Source organism: Cyprinus carpio, chromosome A6 (assembly GCF_018340385.1).
Source record: "Cyprinus carpio isolate SPL01 chromosome A6, ASM1834038v1, whole genome shotgun sequence".
Classification (NCBI taxonomy): Eukaryota; Metazoa; Chordata; class Actinopteri; order Cypriniformes; family Cyprinidae; genus Cyprinus; species Cyprinus carpio.
The window spans coordinates 1,481,145-1,499,863 of NC_056577.1; the positions used below are offsets into that span (position 1 = coordinate 1,481,145).

The 18,719-nt window shown below is 37.6% G+C and overlaps 1 pseudogene; it reads left to right on the plus strand.

Annotated features, from left to right (window-relative positions):
• The first annotated feature begins 3,252 nt into the window (after positions 1–3,252).
• Positions 3,253–13,044, plus strand: LOC122145399 (annotated as a pseudogene).
• The last annotated feature ends 5,675 nt before the right edge of the window (positions 13,045–18,719 follow it).

Here is an 18,719-nt window from a genome sequence, read left to right on the forward strand (position 1 = left end):
GAAAAACTTGAGTAGTTTTGCCTAATAATAAAAAATAAAAGTATTGAAAAATAAATAAAGTCTTAAAAATAAGATTTTTTACAAAACTGCTTCAATGCTAATTAATATATGAAAATCTTAAATCTTTAAAATATATATAAAAATCGTATATAACTGGTATATAAAACTATATGAAATCAGCATCAATTCAGAGTATATTATATAAGATTTTAAATATGTTTTAAATATTTGCTGTTAATCATTCAAAATAATTAATCCACACTTTTTTTTTAATCGCAAAGTAATCCTAAAGTTTTTAAATATACTTTTATGTTGTCTCCTCACATTCAATCTTCAAATTTATGTAGAAACAACAAAGATGGTATATTTTTAACATTTGTTTTAAAGCCATCTTTTTTATGACTGAATTAGACAGTTATTAGACTTTAAAAAATAACTACTTCTAATTTCAGTGAACTTAAAACAATCTTTACATAAACCCATTATAATAAATTAAAAAACAACAAATGAACAAAATGATTGATCATCATTTATAGTATTTATTAATCTTGTTTAATGCTAAATTCTAAAATAAATATATATGAATCCATAGTGTTGCACAAGTTATTGATTTCCTCTTTTTTTTTTTTTTTTTTTTTTTTTTGTTTAACAGACAGCAGCTGGGTTATTAGGTTATTTGGGCTGCTTTAAAGGGATAGTTCACTCCAAAATCAAAATTTGATGTTTATCTGCTTATCCCCCAGGGCATCCAAGATGTAGGTGACTTTGTTTCTTCAGTAGAACACAAACAAAGATTTTTAACACAAAGACGTTGCAGTCAGTCTTATAATGGAAGTGGATGGGAATCACTGCTAAAACACACAATAAAACACAAAAAAAAAAAAAAAAAAAAAAAATAAACATACACAAAGCAAATCAAATTAAAACCCTGCGGCTCGCGATGATACATTGATGTGTAAAGACACAAAACAATCGCCCTGTGCAAGAAACTAAACAGTATTTATATTGTTTGTTTTACCTCTGATTCACGCAATGTCCGAACTGTTAGAACTCTCCTTATAAGTGCAAACAGTTTTAAAGCTGTAATCACCTTTTTGGTAACTTCATGACTTAACTTGACGACATAACCACGTCATTGCATGCTCATCGTTTTTTTTTTTTTTGCGCTTTAAAATGAAATGATCCAGGCTACAGCGCGCAAATCCATTTGTGCGTTCAACTGAAGAGCACACGCTACGAGCACAGTATAACAGCTGACAGGACAGGAAAATTCATATTTACTGACATATGGCCTGACAACATCTCATCTGACCGCAGTTAACTTTTGCTATACTGAAGCTCCCACTTCACCACCTGGTTACTTGTACCGTTTCCGCGCTCGTTTGACTAGCGCCTGGAGCTTAGGTGAAGTTGGAGTGCGTGTCTGAAACTCTCCCATTTGATGTGGTCGTAAAGACATTCTTATTCTAAAAAAACAAAATAAAATTAAATAAAAAAAAAAGAAGCAACAGTTTTGAGTGAGGTTGCCAACCAAAGCTCCGCCCCTGCGTTAAATGTTTTTAATGCATTAGAAAATTAACCTCTGCTAAATTTGACCCATTGTGAGAACAGCTTCAGAAATCCATCAAGACAAGTTTACCTTAAGCTGTCCTGTTCCATCTACAACAAGTAGATGTTCTCTAAACTAATACACTTAAATCAAAGCTGGCAAAATATATTAGTGGGTCAGAAAAATCAATTCATTACGTTGATTCAATTTTCTCCTCAGGCCAAAATAACAAAGTAGGTCAATCAGTGTTAAACTGAGGAAATTAAATGACTTCCACGTCTTCACAACACTAAATGCATTTTATGTGGGTTGTTGTTAAAATTTAATTTTACATTGTGGGCTGTCATGAGAAGGTCAAAAATGTTCTTGTTGTCGCTTCATGCTTCTATTATGACTACCTAGGCACGATCTTCACGAAAAAGTATAGAGGCGTTTCATCTTGTAGGTATGTTCCACCTCTGATCTAAAATATCAGCCCACACAATCCGGGGTACAACTAGCCAAGGTAGCACAGAGGCAAACTATTTTTGGAACATGTTTTCCTGTTTTATACACTTCAACAACAGCACATTTCTTTCAGGGTAATTATGAGGTAAAGATTTGCTTTTAGTAAAGATTACAGATTCTTGCAAGATGCCTTAAATATCACTGGATATATCAAAGACAACATTTACATGCTGCAAAGTAAAAGCACATTAAATATGTGAACAAATTTCAACTTTATTTTGAGGTGTAACATTTAGGATGAGTTTTTATGAGAATAAACACAGGTGAGTTGAAGAATAACAGAAAAAAATAAGAATCAGTTGTGTACCAACTGGAACCATGACGGCTAAGAAAAAAGGTCAAGAAATCATTCCAATTATATGTCAGTTTCTGTCACTTTTTCACTTTCTTGATTTGATCTCCATCTCATTACTGTGAGATTTTTTTCTTTTGAGTCACTCTATGGTGTCACAAGAGTTCAGCAGTTTTTTTATATTTTTTTTTTCCTACCTCTTGATGTTCCACCATTTCATGTGCCCAAACAGTGTAATGTTGACACTGATGCTATCCAACAGATTTACAAAAAATCCCCATACATATAATTACATCAAATGTCTGCATTAGCACTATGCAAAGCAGAAACAAGACACTAATGAAACCCAAAAAGACTGAGTCAGAGACGAACAGTAGGAAAAAACGGTATAATACAAACCTTATCTTCTTCACTTCAGGTTATTTACATACTGATTAGTTCATAAAAATAGCAAACCCTCTTCACACAAGCAGAAAAAGAAAACCCCTTTAAGTAAGTAGAGTTGTCAAATATAATTTTTCTGCTAAGACATTTTTATTAAATATACTTATATTTTATGCACTGATGCATGAGATTTTTTAAGTATAGTGTAATTTTTTTGTTTAAAGATAAATGGCACATGTGGATGTGGGCATAAAAAAAAAAAAGATGTAAATAACAATCACAGAAATTAGGTCATAAACAGATAAAGTGTATCAGTAAAACTAATAACAAGTTAAGGTCCGGTACTTGATGAATAATGTGTCTTTTGGTCTTCATGGTATCAGAATAATTAAGCCTAAATCTGTCATTTATGACGACAAATTAATCAGCAGAATATCAAGGCTGCAAAATGTACAGAGGCACTAACTAAATCCAGACAAAAAGCACTGGATCTGTTAGGAATGGAAAACATGTGCACTAAAATTCTTCTTTTTTTCCAGCCCAACAGATGCTTGTTCTTTGTCAGGGTATAAACGGCTCAAGGGAGGACGGACCAGCTCCCCCAGCTGGAGCCACAAACGAAGTTACCCAGGTGAGCAAGTCAGAAAGCGAATCACTCAGCAGTCGACGTTTCAAACCCAGCTGAGTAAATCTGAAGTGAATAAAGTCATGAAGATTAAAAAGTTCCAGTTAGTGATTTTGCAGAGTGGCTTGATTTTAACTACCAATCATCCTTTACACAACACTATTTTGTCATGCACTACAAAATTGCTACTTGTTGCATTTCCCACAAATATTAATATCTACTTGTTGGATTTCCTCCTCTAATGTTTTCCTCGAACAACTAAAAAGAAACTACTATTAGGCAGAAATAAATAAATAAATAAAAACATACAAATATCCCTGAAACCAATTATCTCTTGACTGCTCAAGCTTAAAACAGGTGATAGTTGTGTAAAATGTAGTATATGTAGGTCAGAGCTGTCCAGTTACAGTTAGCTTTACAGAACAGAAGTAAAAGTGATTATAACACATTAAAAATAAAAAAGTGAGTTCTTACTCCCTCTACTATAAATATTCAGCTGATATTTTCTGATTATGTATTCACGTCTTAATAGATAGATGCCCATATGTAGGCCTATGTATGTATACAGCACATAAGAGCTTAGTTTCAGAGTAAGCAAATCAAAGACTTGACATCAATATTCAGTAAAAACTATTTTATTCTTGTTGGTCAATATGGATCTACAGGAACTCCATGAAGCACATTTAAAAAAAAAAAAAAAAAAAAAAATTGAAAATGCTTTAGGCAACAATACAAAAGAACAAATAACAATACCATGTTGTTATTATAAACATCTTTTGTACAAAAGCAAAATCAGTGTGTTGCAGGAAAAAGCTTCAAATAGTATAAAAACAACTTCTATGAAGGTTTAATAGTTTTTTCCCACAGTACCAATTTTACAAGCAATCTTCATCATGACTCTAATGTAAACTCATGCTGACACAACAGCATGAAAGAACATCTTAAAATCTACGCCTGTGCTGCTGCAAACAGGCCTGAGATGGAAAAATGTCCCGAGCAAAACAAATTCCAAAACTACAAGCCAACCAAAAATTTACAACCCAGCGGAGAAGTTCCTTGCATTCCAGAGTCCATGTTACATGTATAACCTGTGCATACTAATAGAATGAATTGCTGTAGAAATAACAATGTGAGATTTTAACTGCCCCAGGGAATATTCACATTAAGTTAATGTTTGTTCGACAGAATTACTCATCACTTTTACCATAAAAAAAAAAAAATAAATCACCAGAAAGCAAGAACGTGTGATTAATCATCAGAGACGATATTTCAGCTAAAATATAGGCTATAATGGTAAAATGTGTGCTTAAAACATAAGTCTAGCTATATACAGTGTTAACACAACTTAAAAAAAACTGACATGAATTATTACATAATTCATGTTGACCGCTGTTTATCCATTACATCCGATGGGTCAGTTTAACTAGCTTACTTTTTTATCAGGGATTCTAATGAGGTGATATTGTGTCTCAGGGGACGCCGCAGGAACTACTGCTGTCTCTGAATGTGAAAACTCAGACTCCGTCCTAAACTTTTAAACAAGCTATAGCGAGTTTTTGCGAGTTTTTTTCTGCAGTTAGATTCAAAACACGACGCTTGGCGTGAGTTTGGACCAGAATGTACGTGTTTAGTAAATTAGAGATGCGGGGAAAAGTGAGAAGCATGTTCGCTTGGAAGAGGAAGAGAATATGAACAGAGACATGTCTTCTCCTCCTTTTGCTTTCTGACAGATGCTTCTCAAAAACACAGCCTTACCAGATGTTAGAATAAACGACAATAGATGTCTTTTAGCCATCGATAAAAATAACTAACTTAAGACGAGTGAAACTTTGAAGACTATGCCAGAATATGCAGAATCTGTTACTTTTAAATATTGCGTTTCGTTTTTTTTTTTTTAATTATTTGAAGCATTGTCTGGCCAATAAAATATCTACTAAAATGAATTCATAATAATGTGTGTGATCTACAGGCTACTAAACGGAGGCCTGAGGTTTAACCTGTGAAGGGGAGCTGCAGGTTAATTTCAGTTGACGTTCAAGTGACCAGTTTATAGAAGTTTCGACACTTTTAAAGAACAATTTATAAAATATATATATATATATATATTCAGCCTTTGCTCAGAACGTAACGCAATAAAGTTTGAACTCATGATAAATAAATTAGACGCACCCACGTCTCTTTAAGCAATAATAACACAATAATAAACACCATATTTGTGGGCCTAAACAACAAGTGTTTTGTACGAACTGCTGTTTTGTGTGCTGCTGTCTTTAACGGATACGGATACTTCAGCAGCAGAGAACGTGACATCAGTTAATACGTACAGAACGCGCGTAAGAATGAGATTATTCGTCACTGCATCTTTAACAAGATCAAGCGCACCGACGCTGTTAGGTTCTACTTTCAACTCAGCTGCCTCCTGACAATTAAACATTAATACTGCACAATTCCGAAACGAAGTGGATTTTAACAGTGCCTTAACAAGTCAATTAATATTCACCAATACTCCTCTCTCAAGTACAAACAAATAAATCGATTTCTAAATACATTTGTCGACATGTTATTTGCCAGATAACCGTTACTAATGGCAGTTCGTCAGTTGCCTACTACCGGCTATGTACACATGTGACAGACAAACCACGACGACAACAAAGCAGTTAGAATCAAAGTAAAAATAATCGAATAAATTAACACATTCCAGATGTGAAATAAAGCCAGTAGTCAAGCACAATATATTCGTGTATATATAGATATATGTATGTATATATAATCCCGGTCAAACAAACCCATATGCACACTGGCCAGCAGGTCCAAGCCACTGAAGAGAGTAACATTAGGAAAAAGATTTCACTGGAAAAAAAAAGAAAAAGAAAAAAAACAAAAACAATAAATAGACAAAACTGTGTCCGTGTGAATAAGCGCTCCAGATATGTTTTCTGTATAGACTAGGTTATGGCCGTGGTTTTAAAACAGGGAAAGGCAACGAATGGACACATTTAGCTTTATGTCATGGAATAGCAAAATTAGTTCTGAGTATTTTGAGGCTGGGCTAAAGAGACAACGTACGTAAGCCACTTTCTCTGGCCACGTGACCGTCTCGGGCTGGACGCGTCCATGTGAAAGGAGGAATTAAACACTGAATGCAACTACTTTTCTCGATCATAACGCTAATTTGATACTTTAATTAACACCTTAAACATCGAATTCAAAAACACAGTACTTAATTATTAAAATACAATAGTGGTGGAATTAAAATTTTGACAATAAGTGAAGAAATACAAAGGTTAAGGGCAAAATATCACACTCCCCTGTCCTCTATAAATGGTATGGTCGCCAGCTAAAATTCCGAGAATTGAGCGCTTCTGATTCTTAGAACTGGGGTTTTCTTAGAAGTGGTGATGCAAGAAGTTTCTAGGAAAGCACTACCAGGTGATTTTTTTTACATTCTTCTGCTCTGGCGCGCTGTTGCCATTACTCACACGTTCATTAAGGCTGTTTTATTGGTTTTTATGGTTAAGGTTTTATCTCGGTTGATTTTTAGGTGTTATTGCGGACAGTTTTTAGAGCAGAGTGTTGATGTAAGGGGTCTGTCTAGTGAAAATACTGGTTTCTTATTCTAGTAAAAAAATACTTTTGAGAGTTTAGGTCGTCCTGCAGATCCACACTGCTCTGTCAGTCCTCGCTGCGGGATCATGGGTGTTGTAAATAGTATGTGCAGGTAGCAGAGGGATAACAAAATATTGACGGTACGCTTTTTTCCCCCACGAACAAGACAGCTTTCAAAGTTGACTAAATAGCACATGGGGAATAGGATTAAGTAAACTAGGGGTTGTGCAGTGTATGCTCAAATACAAAAACAGAAGGCGTTAACCGAGGCATCTGACGATTTCACTCTTTTTTCTTTCAGTGCATTGTTTTAAACCCCAGAGTTCGCTCAGAAATCGGTGTTTGCACTCTCCCTCGCAGTTTCTCTTGACGTTTTGGTTTTGTTGTCCTGTGCCAGCAGCTGTTGTACATTGTGTTTTCAGTGTGTATGTGCAGGTATAAATCACATCCTATGCTTAGATATGGTTTCTAGTTTGGTTGTACAGTTGTTGAGCGTGTGTTTGCCATTTGTTGTTTTATTTATTGATTTATTTTTCTGTAACGCATCCTAAACCCATTTTTGTCATCATTGATATAGTCATTATTTATTTTGTCAGTGCATGAAGTGTTAGATTTTATAGCATTTCAGCTAAAATCTGCCAGTGTTTGGCAGTAGAGATGCAACAGAAAGTTTAGTTTGTATCGTTGCTGTCAATTTGTAACGGCGCGCGCGCAGCAGACCTGCACCAAGTTTCTCTGTAGTCTTGCATTATCTTTTAAATGTATGTTGTTTGTTTATTTGTCGCCAATGTGTTGGCCGTTTTCATTTTAAAATAAGTTTTAACGTGCTCTCGTCAGAAGTGCGTCATATTAGAAAGATGCCTATATGCGTTAATTCTCCGTCCGCTGTTTGCGTGTTGTGGATCGGGCTCTAGTCCTGGCTGCTTGGCATTGAGCGAGTGGCTCATAATTCTCCGTCCGCTGTTTGCGTGTTGTGGATCGGGCTCTAGTCCTGGAGTGAGCACAGTTAATGGCGTTCAGTTTACATAGGGTAAAAGTATTAAATACGATTTAACGCTTAATAAGATGGAAACCGAGAGCAAGAATGCGAGACAAAATAAGAGCTCAACAGAGAGAGCGTGTGCTCTGCCATATGACACTTTTCTGTGTTCGTGAGAAGTTGACGTTGTTTCTACGGTCATAGTGATTTAAGATGCTAAACCGCCGGGGAAGTTGTCAAATATGACTTAATATGCGAGTTGCAGGTGTTGTCGGTGTCGCTTAGTGTTACTGAAGGTCAAAACGGTCTCTGGGTGACATCTCGTGGACGCAAAACTTCAGATTTCCTAAAGAACAGCCCGAAATAAATCTGGTGGTTCAGAAACATGAAACGTGGCTACAAAAGTTCTTTGGGTCAGTGGAAAAACATTTTAAGAAGAGCTGGGGTATTTAGGTGTTATGGTGGTTTCTCTCACTTCCTCTCTCTGTGTGTGTGTGTGTGTGTGTGGTGTGTGTGTGTTTGTTAGAGAGAGATTTTTATTTGTTTGTCCAGTGGTTAAAACCCCGATCCCTTTCCCGGTCATTTACGTGTTTTGCCTCCTCACACAAGAGCATTACAAAAGTCATGGGCTGATTAAGCTGCTTTGGCACCATGACAGCTCCCGGTTCGGGGATATTAATGTTATGTAGGCTCGAATGGAAACAGAATCTCGAATACTGAATGTTCAACATGTGAGAAATGTTCGCCTAACTATTTAAAGGCGTCCAGTGAAACTGTATTTGTGTCAGGGGCGCCAGATGTGACTGGGAAAACCGTCTGAGGTGAATCATTCAGTAGGCTATCTGAACTTAGGAAAGCAGAAAATGTGTTTTCACAAAATGAATCTATAAATAAATAAATAAACGCTTCTAACCGTATTAACAATTCTTGGGTTGTGTTTTGTTGACTATTCCACTTTGTCTGTTATTACACTCATTCCTCAATAGTGAAGTGTACTCGGTCCACAGTACACTGCAATAAACAGCCTAACGACCTTTTTCCCATGACTCATTCTATTTCATTCTCCCCAAATAAAGACTTTAAATCGCAGGGAAAGAAGCAATTTCTTCAGAAGGCAAGACCTGTGTATGCACATTTCAGTGAACCTGGTACATAATATATTAAGATAAATAATACCTTTTTCTGTGACTAACCTCGCCAAGTGCCTAAAAGTTCGTTTATAACTGTGAACTTGAAGGATAATGCTGTCAGTAAAGATAATTTTAAGTAGGAAGCAAAAATGATTCTCAGACCTGACAGGAAATACACGTGATGGACGTCAGTTCTCTAACTAAATATTTGCATCGTTTGTCGCCACCTACCGGAGAGAGAGGGGACATTTGGCGGCATCTCGGAGAACTGAAACATGTTATTGATTTTCAGATTAAAGGGATAGTTCACCCATAAATGATAAGTCTGTCATCATTTACTCACTCTCGTGTTGTTCCAAACCCTAATGATTTTCTTTCTTCAGTGGAACATAAAAGGAGATGTCAGGCAGAATGACAGCCTCAATCACCATTCACTTATATTGCATGCAAAAAAAAAAAAGTTGCAATGAAAGTGAATGGCGACTGAGGCTGTCATTCTCCATAACGTCTCCTTTTGTGCTCCTTTGTAAAAGAAAAAAAAAAAAAAAAAAAAAAAAAAAAAAAATAAAGCAGAGGAGGTACACATTGACAAATTTTTGATGCATAACAGGGTTAAACTATATTCTTAATAGATGTTTTGGACATGCCTCCTTAAAAAAGCAAAGAATAACAGCATTGCCTTTGTTTTCTGAAGTTTTTAAACAGCTAATATGAGTTTCAAAGATTTCTGTGATGTAAGAATAACCACCCAACTTTTCTGATTTTAGCGCATATTGTTTAGTGAGCACCAATTACATAATTCATGGTTTCACTTTTTGTTTCCTAACAGATCTCGGAAAAATGGCTTTTCAGCCGACAGCTGCATCCAATTCACGCGTCATGCAAGTGATGTTCTGCTCAACCTGAACCGAATGCGTAGCAGAGATATCCTTACAGATGTCACGATTCTGGTCAACAGACAACAGTTTTCGAGCACACAAAACGGTCCTTATGGCATGCAGGTGCAATTGAAAGACTATTTGGATTTGTTTACATGCTTTCTTGTAGTGGAAATATGTTCATTTGAGACCCCAAAAGCTTACTAAAATCATAATTTCTCCACAGTGGGCTCTTCTACTCAATCTTTACTGATTCACACAAATGTAACCTGAACGCCATCAGTCTGGACCCGAAGGTCGACCCAGAGGGTTTCGCAATCCTCCTGGAGTTCATGTACACTTCACGTCTCGCACTGAAGGAGAGCCTCATCATGGCCATCATGAACACAGCCATCTATTTACAGATGGACCACGTTGTTTGACACCTGCCACCAGATAAAGTTTTCAGATTCATAAAGTCCAGGTATTTTTTTGTCCTTTGTTCATAAATGACACCTTAGTTCTTAATTATACAACATGAAATAAATATGCTATACTTGAATGACAGAAAGCAGATGTTCTTTAATTTGCTCCATATTTCCATGCAGTGACACCTCCATAAAACTTCCCAGGGAGGACTTTCTTGTCAGCCCCCCTGCTTTTACCTCAAGATGTTCACAGCTACAGACCCCATGAGGTGCTGGAAAATGTTCCTGGACGGTCAGCTGCTTTTTCAGAGATGGGAGAACCCTATGGTGTCTGCATGTTTTAACGGGGTCAACGCTCCTAACAGCTCGTACCTTTAGCAGCCAGTTTTCCAATGCAAGGTTTTCCCTTTCCCTCTTTGCAAGCTGACAGACACCAAAAACACTTTCTCAGACTTCTCAAAGGGAGGCATCATACATCACAAACACTGCTCGCCGGCTGATGGCAACAGCCCCATCCTGGCCGACTCACCCGCAGCGCCACCGGCGGGAGCTCAACCGCTTGCCATGGCAGCTCATACTACCCTCGAGAGAGCTGGGAAGAGATGAGGAAATGAAGCGGGAGACCTTGGAGGGAGGGGGGTCCATTCGATTGGGATGAGCTCCAGAAAGCACAAGCTTCACCAGCGTGGCCCAGGAGCAGCAGAGGGAGACTGGGAAAGAGCAGAGTTCCCTGGCAGAGGAACATTTGAGCCACCAACACTACTCCATGGGCATATCCTCTAATGGACGCAAAACCTTGATGAGCAGTCCCTCAGAGCCCCTCAAGTCAGACTGCCAGCCTAATTCCCCAACGGAATCGAGCAGCAGCAAAAACGCTGCCCTCACGCAGGCCTTTCGCAACCCCGTCCAACATCGTCAAGGTACTCAAGACCCTAAAGCTCGTAAAACTGGAAGAAATACAAATTCATTGTTCTCAATCAGAGCTCCAAGGAGGCGGAGGAGACCAGTTCCTCATGACCCTGGAATGCACTCCCCGCAGAGGCCGAGCTTTGTCTGCTTTTCTTCACCACGTTGATTTTTATTTTTCTGAACATCTTCCGACTCGAAGGCGACAACACAAAGATCAGCGAGCAAGGCGAGGACTTCACTGTGCCCTCAGGCCAGTCGCCTCAACAACATCATCAACAGGTGAGTTTTTTTTTTCCAAAGGAAATCTGAACTCTCTTAAACAGCCAAAAAAAAGGTGTCGTCCTCGTGTGTACAGAAACCTATTAGAAGATTCTTGTTTACCAATGCAAATATAGTTCAGAAATGCAGGTTTGTGAGCATTTTGTGTCTCCACCCACCACCTCCACAAAGCCAGATTGAATTTTTCTTCATCCATTCCAATCCTCTTAAAGCACACAGAGGATTTAAATGTGTGAAATTCATTCAATAATCCTATAAAAATTTGAGTGAATTCCTCTGCAGACCTAAAACGTGCTGTTTTCCCTCAGCAGAAACTCTAGAGGGATACACAGAGGAAACAGGCCGGCAGAGCCACTCTTCGCTCTATATGAGCCATTAAAATGCTCGTGCCTGTGGCTCACAGTTCTCCACAGCACTCCGAAGTCTGTCCCAACACGTCCACCTCACGTCTGGCCGAGGAAATGTCTGAGATGCACTCCGAGTACTCTGATTCCAGCTGTGGTGAGATACACTTCTAAATAGTTTCCTAAAAACCTGTTTGTGTCTTCCAAAACCAACCTAAAAACCCATTTCTCCTTTGCCTCACAGAAAAGTTTCCTGTGGGACATACTTTTGTAACTGACATGCGACTCCAAGTTTGCAGAGGAGAAGGCCTTGAAACGCCACAAAACCGCTTCAGGTCCACAGCGACAAGCCATACAATGTGTGACCGTTGCCAAGCAGCATTCCGCTACAAGGGAAACCTTGCCAGTCACAAAACAGTTCACACCGGTAAAAAATAAACAGCCGCTGCTACAAATGTCATTTTGGCTGCAACTTGCAATGTTTTGCTTAACCTCCTTTCATTTGTGCTGCAGGAGAGAAACCGTATAGATGCATATATCTGCGGGGCTCAGTTCAACCAGACCCACTAACCTCAAAACCCACACACCGAATTCACTCAGCAGAAAAGCCTAACAAGTGTGAGACCTGCGGCGCTAGATTTGTGCCAGGTGAGTGCTTTGAGTTTTCACGTCAATTGTGCAGATATATAAAAAAAGAAAGATTTTTGCAAGGCCAACATGATCTCTTTGCACAGCGTTTGCTCACCTTTCGGGCTCACGTTTTCTGATTCATACCGGAGAAAAGCCATATCCATGCGAGATCTGTGGCACTCGTTTTCCCGCCATTTGCAAGAAACACTGAAAGTCACCTGGCGAAATACACACGGGAGGGAAAAAGCCCTATCATGTAAGCATATATAGAGCGATAGCACTATATTCAATAAAGTGCAAAAGCGGTAAATTCTCACCTCTCAACTTAACACTGTTCTTGCATTTGCTTTTCAGTGTGAGAAATGCAAACTTGCATTTTCGCCACACAAGAGTTCAGCTGCGGTTACACATGCGGCGGTTATAAGCCATGGCGAAATCACCAACACCAAGATTCCAATCATCGCATGTCCTCGACAGTACCTGCCGTACGAATTGATGAAGGCATGCCTGAGCACTGGCACTTAGTGGCAGACCAGACCATGGCATTATATAACCTGACTTGTACAATCATTTTCAAAAATTTTAGTGCCACACTGTGTTATTTCGGACTAATTTTTTTTAATTAAAATAACATTTAAAAAACTGGCAAGAAATGCCAGTCTAAAACGGGTTTCCCTCTACATGTGAAAATAGAACCACAATATGGGCTCTAGTAGTCACTTTATTGTTTATATTTACATACATACATATATATATATATATATATATATATATATATATATTAATGTTAGGATGTTATGTTTTGTTTTTGAGTTATATATACATGTGTGTATATATATATATATATATATATATTATATATGAAAGCTTTATTTTGTTGGAAGAAGGATGCAATGTAAAACGGTTTAAATCCAGTTTTTGAAAATACAGTATTTTCTAACAAAAAAAAAAAACTTTTCTGAAGGAATTGGGGATGTTGATTGAGGTTGCAATATTTTAAGTCGAAACACATTTCTCGCAAAGCAAAGAATTGTGTCTCTATAGATTTTTATATGTAAATGTACAGGCTACACTATGTTGGAATAACCTCATTTAAGAGGAAACTCCTAACTGTTGACTATAGCATTGAATATCTTTCTTGGTTTTTGACGTGTACTTTTGAGATTAATGGCTGCTCTCCTCAAATGGAAAACATGCATGAGGTGGGTTGCCACTGATAAACTTTCACCATGTAGGCAACTGCATAAATATTGTGACAAAGTGTAATTACTTTACATCAAGATTGCTCTCTGCTGGCAGAGCCGATCTGTAATTACATGGTAACATATGCATTCAAAAGTAATAATGATGATAATAATAATAATAAAAGAAAAGGTACTGCTATGTTATGACCAAGGAGATATTTTGCTTAAGATGTATTTGTATAGAAACGTGACGTTTTATTTCTTTTGGCAAAGTGAAGGTTTACAGTTTTGTGCATTGTTCTAGAAGCTACGTAAAAAGGTTATACTATTGTCTTTCTTTCTTTTTCTTTTCGTCTGTGTATACACTGTGTACTCAAGGTGCCTTTCTCAATGGTGTCTGAATTTCTTTTCATTCAGTCCAGCTCTACTAAGGTACAACTGAAGGGCGACATGTCCTTTTTTCCCTTTCGAGCGAGAAAACTTGTGAGAATGTTTTTGTGACAGAAGAACGGTGTGAGTGTGTGTGCATGTGTGCTTTATAAATGCTTTTCACACACCTCAAGAAAAAAAAATGCAGCTCATTGCGTGAGCTATACATCTTCAGGACTTGTTTTGGGATTGGGCTTTTTTAAAATAATAATAAAAAAATGCATTAAGCTTACTGTAAAATATAGATGTATGAATGTATAATAAAAGTATTGGATTTCTATGTCTAACATTTGTGTAAAGCCTCTTTATTCTAAACTAAACAAAAAAAAAAAGAAACATCCTCTCGCACTGAACTGCTTTTATTTCCAGCAAATGTTTTTAAACAACTGACACAAACGGAACATATTTCATAAGCATTTGATGAACAGAAATGGAATAATGCATTCCTGAACAAAGGTCGCAGTAAGTACCCATGTGTGGCCACCAGCCTCTTTCAGTACACAGTGCATCTCATCCTCATGGACCAACACCACACTTGCAAGTTCTGGGACGTGTGTGGGGAGACACATGGTCACACCTAGTTTGGCACTGCAAGGACAATCGAATGTCCTTTCTTGTCTCCCTGCAGCACTGTCTTAGGCATCTTTCATTATGGACATTGTTCTGGCCACATCTGCAGTCCTCATGCCTCCCTGCAGCAGGACTATCGCATGTTCACACAGGTGAACACATTAAGCTTAGCATTATGGGAAGGCTTGCATGTTACAACAATAGCAGAATTGTTAGAGAGTCTAGATAAAAAGCAGAGAACCAAATCACCACAAACTTGGGGTAGTGAAAAGCAACGCTGGAAGCGCCATACTTTTGTTGTATCAATTCATTAAACAGGATTAGAGTAACATGAAGAATGAATGAACCACAGTAGGAGTTAGGAACTGCTCAGCTATAGTGTTTTCATTTGAGACTTGCTTTGTTTTATACAGGTACTACTAATTCACAGTCAACAGATAACAAACTGCACCATCTAAAACAACAACAACAACCAGATTTATACCACTGAAACATGCTGATCTATAAACCATTGGCCAAAATGATATTGACTGCACAATTAATGCTCAGACATATGGTGCGCACATTAAAGCACTATACTGTACATACTCTATAGTATTATACAGACATCATCCATCTAAAATGTTTTAATCAGTTCAACAAGGCCATATAGTGCAAGCCTGCTAAATAAAAGCCATTCTTAGGGGGGAATCAGAAAACTGTATTACAAACCATAAAAGTATCAGATCCTGTTGCGTTACTCTGGAACAGGCCCGAGATTCTTTTGCTTCCTTCTTCAAAACCAATATAACACAAATGCAACAATATAGCTCACAATGCAACAGACATACATTTTTTTCTACTGTGGTGGGGAATTTCCATTGACTTCTATTGGTTTTATACTGAGCCAGCATTGTCTATCTGCTCAACCAAACCTCTCCACATTTTAATTTTTTTTTTTTTATTGTGAGTTTTTTTTGTGGGGACAGTAGTGTGCTCCTGACAGTACAGGCAAAACCTGATTCACACATTTACTTAGCGATTATAAAATGGTCCATTCAATAAACTTCTATTGTTTTCATATATACTGTGGCTATAGTGTAATCCTAACTGAAACCTTCTTTACATTGTTTCAATTTTATGCTGTTTTTACAAATGAGGACACACCCATTTTTTTTTCTTCTTTTTTCCAGTTTGTCACATCTAGGTATAAATGTGTCACCAAAATATTGTTTCACTATGTTAATCTGGGTTTTTAAATAATAAAATCTGACGCACTCAGTGTTCAACAGGTTTCACTTTTTCAGTAAGGATAATTTTGAATGTTGAGGACCTCACAAGTAGTCAAACTTATACACATTTTTACACTCAGAAGGGAGGCAAAAGTATGAAGTTTGACTACTTGTGAGGTCCTCACCATTCAAAATTATCCTTACTGAAAAGTGAAAACCCGTTTATTTATATAAACTTACAAGTTACTATTAGCTGACAAAGTTTTTAAAAGCCACAATTTCACCTGCAATGTTTATTCACAGGTGAAAGCACAACCCTGTAGGCATTAACACAAAAGCTCAGGCTGTTTCTTCGATCTCAAAATCACAAACAAGAGTATCATTGAGATCCTCAGGGCCAAGTATCCAATGATTTTTCCTCCGAGTAGAACTCTAAAATAGCAAGAGAAAAACATGGATCACTGAAGAAACAAAAAAGTAACAAAGCCATTATTTAGAAAAACACTACCTTTTCTTCTAACAGCTCGTTGAGTAAGGAGTTTAGAGCAAAACCCTTAGCAATGCGATCATCCATCTAAATGACAAGACAACAGGCCATCAAGACAAGCTACCTAAAGCTCACATTCCTCCAATCATTAAATTGACAGACTTCCTAAGGTCCATCTCTAAACTTACTTTACTGTGGTGCAGCTCAGAGCAACACTCCTCCTCCATGTCAAAGCGCTCATTCATGCATTTCTCCTGATAACACAGACTAGCACCACTGGAACCTGTCTGGTGTTCTCGCAGCGCCATCCTCAGTTGGTGCAACTGGTGCGGCCTGTGCTTGAGGGGTCCCATGGAAGAGGGGGCTGCCCCCTACCTGGCACCGGCCCCACATCAGCTAAGGACAGCCCCGTTTCAGTGTATACGAATCAATCCCCAATTCATGACTTAAGTAAAGTCACCCATAGTGTTTTTCAGATGCCACAGGATAATTGAAAAACGTTTGTGCTAAACACGAGAAGACAAACCCGAGAAAACTGATCGTAATGAGATATATATATATACACACACACACACACACACACACACACACACATACACTACAAAATGTACTTTTGCGGACATTGTGAGCACGTTCTGAGCTCGAAATGACTTGGAACGCCACATGACGGTTCAAACGAGCTATCATCGAGTTTTGAAAGAACCAACTCTGTTATAAGGGGAAAAAAAAACAACACCTACCATTCTCATTAAACCCTGTATCTGTTTAATTTAAGCGTAGCCGGCGAGAGTTTCAGTAAAACTTCGAATGGAAACGGAACAAGCAGCTGATAGCAATGTCTTAATTTAGTGTTTCATCCGGTTCAAGCAAATGAACAGATTTCAAGTTAATTGGTGAGCTTAGCAAATCCTTCGGTACTCTGTACATTAACACGCGAAAATCGTCTAAATTTGAGACTGGTCAAAATTAGGGATTATTATTTCTACATACAATAAACATTTTAGCAAACTTTAAAATGAAACAATGCTCTGCTACAGCGAAATGTTGTAATATATTAGTTTTAGCTTGTCAGATACAGTACAACATGCTTTAGTTTTACTTAGAAATTATTTAGTAGCAAGTAGCAAATTTTAGATTTTTTTTTTTATCTTATCCACTGACCCCCAGGAGTACTTTTAGGGACTCTTTTTAAAACACCGTAATAAGTAGTGCACAATGATAAAGATGAATGAATAAATTATTTAAAAATAAGATCTCATATCATGTTTAATTTTTTTTTAAACACAATGCAACATGACTTAGCTCCTCACCATTTAAAATAGCTAACTCCACTACACTATACATAACAAAAATAAAAATTAAATAAACACTTAAGTGTCCCACCCATATTTAACTAGTCATACACACTGTTCCTACACCTTAACCGGTATAAAAACATTTTAAGCTGTGCAACATACACTTTAGCTGCATCTGAAATCAGAGTTCCCTACTATATACAGGTCCTGGTCATATAATTAGAATATCATCAAAAAGTTGAATTATTTCACTAATTCCATTCAAAAAGTGAAACTTGTATATTATATTTATTCATTACACACAGACTGATATATTTCAAATGTTTATTTCTTTTAAATTTGATGTTTATAACTGACAACTAAGGAAAATCCCAAATTCAGTATCTCAGAAAATTTAGAATATTGTGAAAAGGTTCAATATTGAAGACACCTGGTGCCACACTCTAATCAGCTAATTAACCAAAAACACCTGCAAAGCCTTTAAATGGTCTCTCAGTCTAGTTCTGTAGGCTACACAATCATGGGGAAGACTGCTGACTTGACAGTTGTCCAAAAGACGACCATTGACACCTTGCACAAGGAGGGCAAGACGCAAAAGGTCATTGCAAAAGAGGCTGGCTGTTCACAGAGCTCTGTGTCCATACATTAATAGAGAGGCGAAGGGAAGGAAAAGATGTGATAGAAATTTTTTTACAAGCAATAGGGATAACCGCACCCTGGAGAGGATTGTGAAATAATACCCATTCAAAAATGTGGGGGAGATTCACAAAGAGTGGACTGCAGCTGGAGTCAGTGCTTCAAGAACCACTACACAAAGACATATGCAAGACATGGGTTTCAGCTCCTTGTGTCAAGCCACTCTTGAACAACAGACAGCGTCAGAAGCGTCTCACTTCAAAAAGGACTGGACTGCTGCTGAGTAGTCCAAAGTTATGTGCTCTGATGAAAGTAAATTTTGCATTACCTTTGGATATCAGGGTCCCAGAGTCTGGAGGAAGAGAGGAGAGGCACACAATCCACATTT